At 59.9% G+C, this 13,744-nt stretch overlaps 1 protein-coding gene across 4 annotated transcripts in view; it reads left to right on the top strand.

Moving 5' to 3' along the window:
* MED27 (mediator complex subunit 27) overlaps nt 1-13,744 on the top strand; it is a 154,949-nt gene that overhangs the window by 55,707 nt on the left and 85,498 nt on the right. The gene's annotated exons all lie outside the window — the stretch shown is intronic.

Here is a 13,744-nt window from a genome sequence, read left to right as displayed (position 1 = left end):
TGAAACAGTTATATACCACAGTTCACAGTTGACGTGTTTGTTGTGTGTGTGACTTTTCCACCCGGGACTTTAAGATTCCTCCTCGCTCACGCTTTGTTTCCTCGTCGCACCCCCATGGCAGGCGGCGGGTGAGTACAGCCGTCCTTTCTGACAAGCGGGACGGCCGAGGAGCACGCTGGGACGCGCCTGGACGAGCTGCCGGCTGCCTGCGGGACCCGGGAGCGCTGGGGTTGGAGTCGGTGCTGGGCCCGCTCGTTTCCGTTTGTTTTCTTAAATAGGAGTGCGTGTGCCCTTTACTCAGTGGGAGAGAGAGCTGTGAGGTTCACAAAGTGCACGGCTTGATAATTATTCACGTGGAGGATAACGTTCTCCTCCACGTAACCCCACGCAGATCGAGCCCCGTGGCCGCCACTGCCCAAGTCCGCTCAGGGCTCCTCCTCCTGTTCGCCGTCCACACGCGAGCCCCCGCTCTCCCCTCACTTAGCACTGTTCCGGCTTCATTCTTCAACTTAGCTGTCCTTGAACTTGGAGCTAACAGATCACATGCATAATCTTTTGTGTCAGCTTTTTTTTTAAACTCAACATAGTATCTGTTAGACTCATCCAGGTTGGTGGTTCTTTTTTTTTTGCCGCCACATGGTATTCCTTCTTGAATGCCGCCACAGTTGGTCCGTTCATTCACCTCTTGGGTCACTTTGTGCCAGGAACCCTCGCGGGTGAGGACCAAGGCTTGCTCGGTGCCGTGGGATCAGAAAGGTGGGCGCAGCAGTCCGCCGACGGCTTTCTCTCGGCACACGCTCCCCGCCGGCTGGTCTGGGCTCAGGCTCGTTCCTGTGTCCCCCGGCCCTCCCGCACAAACCTGTTCCGTTTACACCCCGATTGCAAACCTCGTGTAAAAGCGTCCGGTCCAGGGGAGCGTTTGCAGGTGAAGCGCACTCGTTTGCCTTCGTTCGTTCTCTGGTCGATCAGCAAATCTTCATTGTACCTGCTGTCCGCCAGGCCCTGTCCTGGGCTCCGGGGATAGGGTCACGAGCAGGACAGGCCTGGCCCCGGCTTCCTGGAGCTTTTCGTTTCTTGGGGAAGAGAAAAACAAATAAAAGCACCTCCTCGCCCTGGCCGTTGGGTTCAGTTGGTTGGAGTGCCGTTCCGTAAACTGAACGGTCACCAGTTCGGTCCCTGGTCAGGACACGTGCCTGGGTCGCGGGTTCGGTCTTAGCTGGGTCGCGTACAAGAGGCAGCAGATGGATGTTGGTCTCGCACACAGACGTTTCTACCCCCCCCCCCCTTTCTGAAATCAGTAAGCATGTCCTTGAGTGAGGATAAAAAACAAAGCACCTCTAAACAAGTTAATCAATACAATGCAAAAATTTCTGGTTATGATTGGTGCTTCAAGAAGGGACCACGCGGGCATGGGGGGGACACTGTGTGAACCGGGCAGTCAAGAGCAGGCCTCCTCGGGGCGGTGATGTCAGGGGGAGACCTGGCAGGTGTGGAGGAGAGAGGCCAGGCGGGGCCTGGGGAGGGTCCGTGTGGCCCGGGGACCTCGTCTCTCACCGGGAGACACTCTCAGACGCCCCCCCCCCCCGCCCCCCCCGCCCCCCCACGCTCCGGCGATTGTCAGGCTTTCTTCGCGATGAACGGTGGCTCCCAGGACCCCATGGGCATGACCCACCAGCCCCCTCCCGTCCGTCCACCGCAGACGCAGGGGCCCTGCTCCGCAGGGACGTCGGGGGCTTCCGTGGCTGCGGCGGGACGGAGTCCTCGCTGCTCAGCAGAAGCGTCCCAGGGGACGCCCCCGTGTCTGTTGTGTCCCGTGTGCCTGTGTGGTGGTTCCAGGAGCCTCGGCCTCCCGCTCTCCGGAGTCTCACGGGCCTTGTGACTCGTCCCTGCCCTGCACGGACCGCCCGCCGGGGCGGCACGCTCGGCGAGAAGAGAGCGATGTTCCGACGGCCCCGTAAGACCGGAGCCGGGAAGCGGGAGCTGCGAACTCCCTCTCGACGAAAGTCAGCGCCCAGCCCATCTGTTCGCCATTTGTTCCCTCGCATCGGCCTGGAACCTGCTACAGGTGACACGCTATTATGAGGACGCTCAGAAACTATTTTAAGCAGCAAGGCAATCAACAGACTCTGTTCTCACGCCAGGAAGAAAAAAAGAGAGAGGTGTTCACAACTGTCATTATAAATTTATAATAAATCACTCAAAACACTTAGTTTCGAAGAGAAAAGTGGTTACCGTGTGCTAAGAATACAGCGCTGAAATGATTTCCTATACCGGGTAGCCAGTTTCCTGTGAAAGTCGACTGTCGCCTTTTCGCATCATCGAGCCCGCGGGCGCGCGCCGCCCTGGGGGCCCTCAGAGGCCCGTCCCGCGGGCGGGGTCTGTACCTGGCGGTGGCGGTGCGCCTCCGCAGGGCGTCTGCTACGTGCCACCTGCTGTTCCAGGCATCGGGGGTGAAAACACCGGTACAGCACAGCGGCTGGCTTAGCTGGACTATACAAATGGTTGTTAAAGAGGGGGCACTAGGAATATATACATTACTGTAGGTTTGGGGGGAAAGAAAGATAACAAAAAAGACAAAGTAATACTTATACCCTGAGAAACTTATTGTTAAGGTTTTGATGGATATTGTTTAGACTTTTTTCTATGCATATGTAATATATAATTTTTTTAAAGATTTTATTTATTTGCTTTTAGAGAGAGAGGAAGGAAGAGAGCGAGGGAAACATCAATCTGTGGTTGCCTCTCGTGTGCCCCCTACTGGGGACCTGGCCTGCTACGCAGGCATCTGCTCTGAGGGGAATTGAACCCATAACCCTTTGGTTCGCAGGCTGGCACTCAGTCCACTGAGCCATACCAGCCAGGGCATAATACATAATTTTTAAAAACGAAAAAGAAACTCCAAAAACATTGTATTGTCCTATTGTTCTATATCACGTCTCAATATTTATTAGGTGTAGTTGTTAGATTTTAAGGTAGTATAATTTTATCTGTGGAATATTTAAATTTGTATATCAATCACCCATGTTCTGCTTGTATTCTGTAGAACACTAATCACAAAATTTCATAACAAGCACGCATAACCACAAAACAGCTGTCATTAGGAAAACCCCTCGAACTCCCTTTCAGAACGACACCTGAGTCCTTTGGGGTCTGCCGCGCTACTTACCTGTCACCGCACGACAGGCCGGGCTGCCCACTCCCTGGTGACCTAACAGCGGGGGACACGCCCCTCACCTGCCCCTGGGCAACCGGCCCCACGTTTGAGCAACAGCGACAACACGGGAACCGCGTGCAGGGACAGGGCTGCTGGAAGGGAACGCCACCGATTCCGGGGGTGAGAGGGATGGTGACAGCACGCACGCCCAGGGGCCCAGTGTTTGAGCAACAGATCGCCTTTGTCACGGCCACTGACTCAGTCCGCAGTTGAACCGAAAGACTTGTTTTCTGCCACTGCCTTGCACACCGAGTCCCTGAAAGACCACCCACCCCCCGAAAACGACACGTGGTGCTCGCCCGGGTGACTGGGTCTTGGGGCATGGGGCTGCTGCTGCTGCTGCACCTGAAAGGCGGAGGCTCGGCCCGCTCCCGTGAGACTGGATGGAGCCACACCGAGCAGAGCAGAGCGGCGACACCACCCTGTCCTGGGAGATGGTGACGGGCGGACAAGGGTGGGGCTTTGTGGCCGTGGCTTTGGGAGCCGAGCAAGCAGACAGGGTGGGGGGTGGGGGTGAATGAAGCGCAGGAAGCCCGCGTCCCTTCCCGGCCGTGGCGTCGTCCTCTCTGCGTGTCCGACTCCCAAGGCCGCCCTCTGGGAGCCGTCCTCGGCCACGCGGGCCTGAAACCGCAGCTCCCTCCGGCCGCCCCGCCGTCGCAGACGCCCCTGTGCAGGTGGCACTGGAATAGCAGCTGTGAACACGCTTCCTTCGGGGGCCCGGTCTTCCTCTGGATTACTGGGGCTCTGTTTGGCCCCCCGAGGGTCTCGGTGTTTTGCTGAGGGCAGACTTTGTGGCATGTGGATGAGTCGGTCTATTCGGCATCGTTCTTCCCTGGGGCCGAGTTTCCCTCTGAGCACACAGCAGGGGAGCAGCCCGAGTGAGGAGCAGGCAGGCCGGTTCTCTGACCCCCGAAGTACAGAGCGTCACTTCCTGAGTCCCCTCTCCAGGGGTGCTGATGGCTCAGGCGGACACCCCCCTCCCCTCCCCCCAGCTTGGGCTGACAAGCTTGTACGGAGTGTCCCCGAAAGGAAGCAGAGAACTTTGCAGCTGTAGATTTCCCGAGTTTTGGAAAAAGTCATCAAAACTTGGGTAGAAGTTCACCAAATCCTTCTTTCCCCAATTGGCAAGTGTTAAGCAATAATATTCATTAAATACCACTGAGAGGCTATGTAATAAAGAAATAATCCTTGGCCTGGGTGGCTGTGACTCTCCAGAAGAGCTGAAATTGAGAATATAATTAAAGATTAAAACATTGTTTGCATTCTAGAACATGGAGAGATCTGCCTCTGCATTGTGGGGCCGGGTTAATAAGGAAGAGATCAGTTTCCAATAACCGGCCCTGCACAGCTCGCTTATTAGCAGCCCGGGCGCGCGTCTGACTCAGGGCCGCTCCGGCGCTTCCCCCGCGGGACCGACACCGTCTCCAGGAGCGGCGGGGGACACCGGCCACGACCCGGAGCCCCACTCTGGGCTCCGTGTTCTCGCAGGGACAGCCAGCCGGCTGGGGCCACCCAACAACGGGCCTCCGGCCTGGGACTGTCTGTCTCTGCCAGTTGTGGCCGCCTTTTCTGTGCCGGGTTGAAGTGCACCTGAGTATCTTCAGTGTTGTCGTTGTGGCTGGGAAAGGGAGGAGAACACCATAAAATGCTGTCACACCGTCTTGACCCAGTGGCAGAAAGATGCCATCCGTGGGCAGCGCTAGGAGTTCAGGGCTCAGGGGGTGCAGGAGGCCCAGGCCCCTGCCCAACCGGGTGCGGAGTTGAACTGCACAAGCCCCGTTTCATTTCCTCCCTCTGCTTGCTCTTCCCTCTGTTTTATTTATTTACTTATTTACTTATTTATTCAGGTTGCCGTGCACATCGGCTTGTTGCCCACTCTCCTTGAAATACAGTCGGAAGGCATTTAGAGGCCGGGGTGGAGTGTTTTCCTCCTGTGCTCGGCCTCGCGCTTTTAGTTTCTCGTGCCAGGGCCTGGAGGAGACACTCGGAAGCACTTCCTGACGTACGTCCTTTCTCCTGCGTTTCGTGCTCACGTTTGTGGCAGGGAGGGACAGACCGGGTCTCTGCCGGCCTGTGTCAGTGACTGGGGAGGGAGAGTGTGGTTCGGTGCCCGGGCAGAGGGACACCTTCAGCTCGAGGCTCCCGTGAGGCTTTCATTCCGTAGCCCCCCCTCCCCCACCCCACGGCGTTTGCCGCTGCCTGCCCCGGGTCTCTGTTAGGCTGGAAACACCGTGGGGACCAGGGCTCTCTGCATCTCCTTTGTCACCTCGCCTTGGCCTGGGGCTGAGGGCTGAATGAACGAGCCCTAAGGGCTAGTTCCCGCTGTGCTGCGATGCACACCCATGCACATGCACACACGTCCCAGCTGCAGGGGCAGAGAACATCTTTTTACAAGATGCTCAGGACCTGCGTTTTTGCACTGCTCGTGACTGGTAGTAAGCCCGAAGAATAAGCCCTGGGGGTCGCTTGCCTGGGGCCAGGAGCCTTGGGGACGGACAGACATGCCTAAGGGTGAGGATCTGGAGCTGCGGTGGGCCTGGCCCCACTGAGGGAGGACGGACAGGGTGGGGCGCGGTGACTCAGGCAGCCGGCAGGGCCCGGGAGCCAGGCTGCGGCCACGCAGGTGCCGCCACACGGAGCAGCAGGCCCCGGGGGCTCGTGACGGGCCCTGTGTGGGCAGTGGTGGTGTATTGGGAAGAGTCATCAAGTAGCAGGATGCAGATGACTCAGGTAGTCCTTTGTAGCTGTTTAAAAGGTAGTTGGTTCATGTCACTGATCTTTTATCCCCTCTTCTGGGCAGGAGACTCTCTGGGAGAAATTGAGAGGAATCTCTCATCAACATTATTGTAGTAACTGTCTGGAGAATAAATAGAGGGGCATTTTGTTGTAAATGCTCCGTGACGTTAGGCTCCCTTAGCGCACGTGCAGAGAGGACCACGTTTCGTTCCGCTGGTCGCCGCACACTGCAGCCTGTAGCTTGTCAGGCTGTCGTGCTTCAGAGGGACTGGGGGACTCCTCCGGCCAGCAGGTCCCTGTGTCCGCCCACAGAGCGCTGGCCCCTGGCGGGGAGCCAGCGGGGGGGCCTGGGTGCTGCCTGGCATCCCAGACCCTCCCCCGGGGCCTCGGGTCCCCGTGTGAGCGAGTTTGTGCTGCTCACCCTGCCGGTGCTGCACCCTGGGCAAGGCTGGGCGTGGGCTCGGTCCGCTGGGCGTGGGCGGGGCAGCGGCACCGTCCGTAAACAGGCAAGCGGGGTGATGAGTGGACGTGCTCGCAGCCTTGGGTGCGGTGGGATGGATTCGGTTGGCTCGCAAACACTCCAGCCTCTGCCTTCTCTTCTCCAACGTGTTGGAGGGAGGGCGTATGATAAAAATAGTTGCTAATTGTTGAAACAGGATGGTAAGAACATGATGCTGTTGATGAGCTCATTATACTGTTTTATCTACTTTTGTGTAAATTTGAAAAATTTCACAGTAAAATATGTTTAAAAATATGGGTCTGGAGCTTGGATTGTTGTTAAAGCAACCGAGTTTGGTAATCAGCGGTGTAAAGTTGGCGGGAAAAGCCTTGGGAGTGGGTGGGACTGCCCAGGGGTCGTGGAGGGAGACCGGAGGAGGCTGGGGCCGGAGCCCCGCCGCCTCACCGCCCCGCCACCGCGCCTGCCGGGAGGCACGGCAGCACCTTTTGACCTGGTTCCAGCCCGGCCTCCCTTCCAGCTGCTCTGTCCTTTGTTCACCTCAGACCTGCTCTGAAGCTGGAAACTCGGTGTCTTCTGTAGACACCAAATCAAAGAGCGATCGTGTAAAAGGGAAAACTGTAGTGAAGAACCTGGCCATCCAGAGCCACGTCACGTGTGGCCGCCTGCAGTACCCGTGGACCACTGTACTTCGTTGCATCCCCTCGTTGCGTCCTTGATGAGGTGACGTGACCCAGGAAGACAGCTCTCCCGGGTGGTAGTTACATCACTGTGGCCATTACTGGGCGAAGGGAGGGAAGAGGTGTTGGCCGTACAGCGCAGCCCCGCAGACGGGAGCCGGGTTTTTAACCCTCTGTTGCATAACAGAGAGAGCTTCGGGATTATTAATATTTCACACTGTGTCATTTCCAACCAACGCTGTTTGTAAGTGAAACACCCTTTCTCTTCTCTTTTCAAATCTCCCTTCTCTCCTGGAATGAAAGTCGTTTTGTTGGTCTTTTGATGTGTCTCCGTTTCTTCCTGTCTCTGCCGTGTAAGCTGTTGGTCACCCTCCGATCCTGGCCTGGAAAGCCCCCGTTCAGGGCCATAAGCCATCAAGAAGCGGCGGGCCAGAGTCTGCGCTCACCTGCGGCGGAACCTGTTCCGCGCGCCGACAGACACGGCGGCCTCAGTGGTGCGTGTGCCCGGGAAGAGGCTTTGTCCCCGAGCTGAGTCTGGCAGCCCGGACTCTGATCCGGTGGCCCCCCCCCCCCCCCAGGTCTCCCTCGTGGTTGGTAGGAGTGTACTCACTTCTGGCTTCCCGAGGCCTTAGCAAATCACACCTCGGGGCGCGGCTAGCGCCGTCTGAGCACGGGACCTGCTGGTCCTTGGGATGAGCTGTCAAGGTCAGTGCCCGCCCTGGGACGTTCTGACAGCCAGGTCGCAGTGGGTAGGAAGGGGTCCGCCCGGCAGGGGTGGGGCATGCAGCCCCCCGCAGAGACGAGGGGTCCCTGAGAGCGGCGGTTCCGGTCCGGGCCGCACGGGACAATCGCCCGGGAGCCCTTGGGGGAGCGGCCCCGTCGTTCATATTTTTAAACGTCTCCCAGGACGGTTCCTGTTTGCCCCTGAGGGTCCGGGCCACTGCCTCGGGAGGGGCGCAGGGGGCACTGCAGGCATTGAGTGGCCGGGGAAGAGGGGCTGACAGGTACCGGATGGTGGAGTGGTCACTGTGGGAGGGCGTGTTGGAGCTTACCTGCTCCAGGCCCCGGACCAATTGGAACGCAGCAGGAGGCGGGTCCCAGCTCGGGTGCCTCCTCATGAGCTCCCAGACACACCCACTGCTGTCCGTGCCCGTCACTTCGCTGACCGCTCTTGGCCGCTGACCCACGGGGCCCAGGGAAAGACGCACAATGTCCGCTGACATTTTACTCCTTCCCTTTGGAAGAATTGTTACGTTACACCCGTGGTTTGGTCCTTGCAGCTGAGCTAGCGTCCTCAGACGCTCGCACACGGGGCTGTGCCAGTCAGGGGGACGCGGCTCGGCTCACCGCAGGCCCGCCGTGCCGTCGTCTTTTCTGTGCGGCGCGTGTTTACAGCGCATGTTTACAGTGCGTGGAGCCCGACACGTGTGTGCACCCGTGAAGCCATCACGGGCTCACCACAGTCAAGGTCACGAACACGTTCATCGCCCCGGACGTGCCTCCGCCCCGCGGTCGTCTGCTCCCCCTCACCGCCGTCCCCAGATGACCATCGGGCTGCCTTTTCCCATCGCTGTAAACTAGTTTGCACTCTCCAGAAGTGTATGAAAATGGAATCGTACAGTACACACTCTTTTAAAATTTATTTCTAGAGAGGAAAGGCGGGAGGGAAGGACGGGGAGAAGGGACAGACAGACATCGGTTTGTTGTTCCGCTCATTGCTGCACTTACTGGTTGATTCTTGGATGTGCCCTGCCCGGGGATCGAACCTGCAGCCCTGGTGTATCCGTAGGATGCTGTAGCCAACGGAGCTCCCCAGCCAGGCTATACTCTTTCTTTTCTGGTGTGGCCTTTTCAGTCAGCACGACTTCTTTGAGATCCGTCTGCATTGCTGCGGATATCAGGTCGTTTCTTCCCGCTGCCGTGTGGCGTGTGCTGGGCGCAGGCCCCACAGCCCGCCTGCCCTCCCACCCGCTGCCGGGCGTCCGGCGGTTTGCGGTTTCCGGTTGCGTAAACGTCATGTACAAACCCTCACGCGCACTCGTGCCTCCGCTTCCTTGGGGTGGGCAGGCACGCCGCCTCGAGGCCAGGTGGTAGGTGTGTGTCTGACTTGTTAGGGAGTCACCAGCCTGTTCCCCACTAGGGCCGTGCCGTTTGCCGCCGCTGCCCCCGCACCCGAGTTCCGGTCGCTCCGCGTCCGCGCCGCCGCGGGGGGCGGTCCCTCCTGAACGTCGGACGTTCGGATGCTGCATGCGCGCCAGCATCTCATTGTGGCTGTGACCGGATCTCCTTGTGGCTCAGGGTTGGAGCCCCTCTGCGCGTGCGTGTTTGCTGTCCGTGTGCCCCTTCTGGTGACGTGCAGAAATGAGGTTGAAGCTGCTGCATGAGATGTTACTTTTGAGAAAGGCAGGGTTCCTGTCCTTTGATGGCTTTGAAAATCTGGTCCTGCAGGGCCTGCCATGGATCGACCACTGCGCGTGGATGGGTCGGTGAGTGTCTGCTAAGTAGTGTCGCGGGGGGCGGTCAGAGGGAAGGGTCCTCAGGGGCCAGAGGGCCAGAAGGCCGTCACTGCAGGTGGTGCTTGACCCTGCCGGGTGTTTCTTCGCCACACCTGTCCTCTCCCCTGTCTTTGTGTCGTAGCCCCGGGTCTGGGCCTGGCTGGTGCCGGGTGCAGGCTGTTAGGTCGGTCTGCCCTGATTTTCCGGGAGCGGCCCTTGTCTTCACGCCACCCGAGCCTAGGCTCCTGCTGTTCTTCCGCCTTAACTGACATTTATTTGCAGCCCACGCTCCTTTTTATTCATTTTTAAAATTCAGCAATAGAGCCTGATGTTGATTTGATAATGCGAGGTGCTGGATACTCAGTGGTAAATGCACGTTCCTTTAAGGAACTCAAAGTCTTGGGGAGACAAGCAACGAGGCCGTCAGCATCCCCAGAAGGACGCGAGGCCGGCTCTGGGGAACCCAGAGAGGCTCCCTGGGGGATGTGGACTCTGAAGAGTCGTGATTCCCCGTACGTGACGTGGACTTAGAACTGCCGGGACGGCGTGCTGTGGGCCCAGCGCCCGTCCCCCTCGAAAGGAGCCGGAGGCAGGGACTGAGGCACGAGCTGTAGTGACTGAGGAGTGGGAGCATCCTGGCCCCCCGCTCACCCTGCTCCCAGGGTCCCTGGAGCCCGTGTGCCGTGGAGTGGAGAGAGGCGGCTCCCTCCGCTCTCAGGGAGCCTCCCCAAGGCCCAGGGCAGCCTGGTGCTCCAGACCTGTCTTCTCGGGCACCAGCTGCGCGACAGGCGTCCTGAGGCCGGGCCCCTCCTCTGCTCTCTCTGAGGCAGGCTGCCACCCCCACAAGTCTTTGTCACTAGAAACCCTGTTGTTCACTGTTCAGTAACTGGGAAAGACCTGGCCAGGCCTGAGCCTCCCATCAAACTTACGCGAGACCTGAGTCTCCAGCCTCGCCGGACACATCACGGGAGGACGGGACAGCCTTCGTGTGCACTGCCCACAGGTAGACTCCATCAGGCCCGGCCGATGTCCAGTGCCTTCCCCGCCCTGCCCTGCAGGTGTGGGGCTCAGACACAGTCCTGGCCCAGCTGAGCAGAGGAGGGCAGCCCTGGGCCCTCCAGACCTCCCATGTAGCTGCGCCCGCCCACCCACAGGGGCCTGCTGTGCCCGGAGAGGAAACCTGGGGCTCATCACCGCGGAGTCAGCAACCGCCCCTCTCCAGCCCCACCCCGCCCGCCGGGGCCGGGAAGTCCCGTTCCTTCCACTCAGCCGCCCCTGAGTCGCCGTCTCAGGGCTCCGAGGACAGTGCCCTTGTGCGTTTCACTTCATCGCCAGCTCGTTACTGAGCCAGCGTAAATCCCAAGTGCAGTAGCTGGAGAAAGATACTCTTTTCCTGTCTGATGTAAAATAAAATTTTTTTGAGGGCGGATGGTCACCTTGGGAAAAGTAGAATAATCGAAATTAAGTAAATAAAAGCCACCAAATTCCTTTCTTCTCTTTGCCGGAAACGTCTTGTCAGGTAGGATGACCTCCACCCCTCCCCACCCCTCACCCCGCCACCCGAGGGTGGCGTGAGGCGCAGAACCCGACTCGCACGCCAGATGTGGGGCTGGGATTGGTGCTCACAGATCAGCGTCTCCTCGCCCGTTTTTTATGGTACTATTTTTATTTTTAACAAAGGACACATAATGTAAAGGTCTCCCAAGACCAATTAATTCAATGCAGTGCGTGCAGCAGACACTTAGACAGTGTGTGGCATTGCCCTGCCCCCGAGGAGCCCCCGACGCTGTTGAGGGACCGTCCAGGGTTCGGTGGAAGCCCCGACTGGGGCCGGGGGTTGGGGGGGGCCAGAGGCGGCCCCCTCCCTCCCCTGCTGCTGCTGCTGCTGCTGCTCCGTGACGTGCTCTCCACAGAAGACGCACTGCTGCAGAGCCCGCCTGGGGCCTCTGCATGGTTGTCCCCTGGTACCCCTGCACGGCTGTCCCCTGGGGCCCCTGCCGATGCTCCGCCTCCACGCCCACCCCCGGGTGAGTTGGGGGGCGCAGTGGAGGAGGAAGGGGGGAGAAGACCCAGGATGCTAAGAAAACTGTGCCATTTTAGGCGACAGTTTGTGGTGGTGTCACAGAATTCCCACCTGCACTCTGCTGTCCTGGGATTTCCACACACACACACACACACACACACACCCCCATCGGGTGCTTCGGACTGTGCACTGGGTCTTGCACGTGAACCTGGCAGAGGCCGCCGGGCCCAGCCCTGCCGCTGCGCCTGGTTCTCTGCGAATGGCTGGGGGCGTTTCCACGCGGGTGCACGGAGAACTCCAGCAGCGTCCTGCTCCGGCGCCCCTTGGGTCCCTGGCGCCCCGCCCTGCGAGCCCTGCTCTGTGGCAGAGGAGCACGGCTCCATCGGCTCCTGGGAACCGGCGTCTCCGTTCTGCAGGTGAGCCCGCATTTACGGACGCAGAGTCCCAAGAACTAAGGTGAGAGATCACCAACCGAAGTCAAATCCACGGCGAGGGAAGGAGGGCACAGGACTGGTCAGTGACGGAAGGGGCTCATTGAATCCCTACGTCCACCCTCCGGAGGGACTGTCACTCTCCCGGGCTTCCCAGGTGATGACACTGATGCTCAGACCTTGTCCAGAGTCTCCCAGCTGGGAAGGGGGATCTGGTTCAAACCTGGGCACCAGGGCTCCGGGACCCACACATGGGGGCTGCACACGGCAGGGTCATGCCTTGCACTCACCTGGATCAGGTTTTCTGGAAGCAGGTGCCGAGCCGGAGTTTGGGGTGCGGTGTGTTTGGTAGGTGCCCGCACCTGTGGAAGGTGGGGAGAGAAGCAGTCACCAGACCTGGGGGGCCCCAGGGAGGCCAGGACCTGGTGCTGCAGTCACCCTATGTCACTCACCTGGCTTCTGCGGGGTCAGGCTGGGCAGGTAAACAGACATCACCGCCGCCCCGTGTCCTTTGGGTCCTTCAGGAAGGGTGCTGACCCTCCCCACTGCCCTGAGGTGCAGGCTGGTTTCGGTTGGCTCCCTTGGCTCGGGGGGAGGGGTGCGTCGGGCCAGCGTGATCTCAAACTTCCGCTCGGCCTCCCCACTGCAGCAGGCCTCACCCCACGGACCAGGGACCGGTGTGCTGGCTGTGCCCACGGCCAGGTGTGTCGCTCTCGGTTACGTGCCACCAGATGGGCCTGCAGAGCCAGTGGGCAGACCCCTGTGAACTGGGCCTTGGCCAGGACTCCATCTGCTGCCTGGCCTGGGGGCCCCCTCTCTTAGCAGGGTGCAGCAGTGTGGTGACGTTCCGGGTCTCTGGGACTCGGTGTCCATGCAGAGAGTGACCGTCCGCGCCTGACCCTGCAGGAGCCGGCAGCCGGAGGCCGCACGTGGGCTGCGCTCCCACAGCCGCCCAGCGGGCTCTGGGCGGTCCGTCTGCCGCGGCCTCCGCATCTGGGGACTCTCACCCTGCGGCTAGGTCCAGGGGCCCGGCCTCACTCTCAGCAGTCTGCAGTGAGTTGGCGTTTAGAACCCAGGGCACATGGACATGCGCTGGGAGGCAGAGGCCAGACGGCAGGCTCTGGCGCCAGACTGCCTGGCCTCGAACCCGGGTCTCTTTGCTGCCCGAGTGCCCCAGGCAGGCGTGCTGTTTAGCCTCTCACCCACAGCTCGTGCGGTGGTGAGACGAGGGTGATGTGACGGGGTGTCACACGGCGTCTGCCATGTGGTCACCATTCAGCACCTGCCAGCCGCTCATTCTGTGTGGTCAAGGCTACTGACAGTGGCAGCAGCCTGGGCCGAGCACACGCCCTGGGTGCCCTGGAGGTCGGCCAGGGGCCGAGAGCTGCCCTTCGTGCAGACCAGACGTGTGCGTTTCTCTCTGCCGTGGGCACCGAGAGAGGTGCAGACCCAGTGGGGCATTTGCAGATTTTCACCCGTTTCCATGGCCGTGCTCTGGGAGGCGAGAAGGTGCCCGTGACAGGGGTACTCACGAAGCTTCCTTTTCTTTTTTCCTGCCAGTTTAAACTCAGATGAAATCGCATCTCCCGTTGGCACATGCGCGTTCCGCTGTGCAGGTGCACGCGGCGCACACGGGAGCACACGGTGCCCACACGAGGCCGTGGGAGCTGGGTGGCGGCGGAGAACACAACACCGTGACAGGGGGGCG

The sequence above is a fragment of the Phyllostomus discolor genome, chromosome 3 (genome assembly GCF_004126475.2).
Source record: "Phyllostomus discolor isolate MPI-MPIP mPhyDis1 chromosome 3, mPhyDis1.pri.v3, whole genome shotgun sequence".
NCBI lineage: Eukaryota > Metazoa > Chordata > Mammalia > Chiroptera > Phyllostomidae > Phyllostomus > Phyllostomus discolor.
Note: the sequence above shows the minus strand (reverse complement) of the source record. Positions and strands in the feature narration are given on the sequence as shown.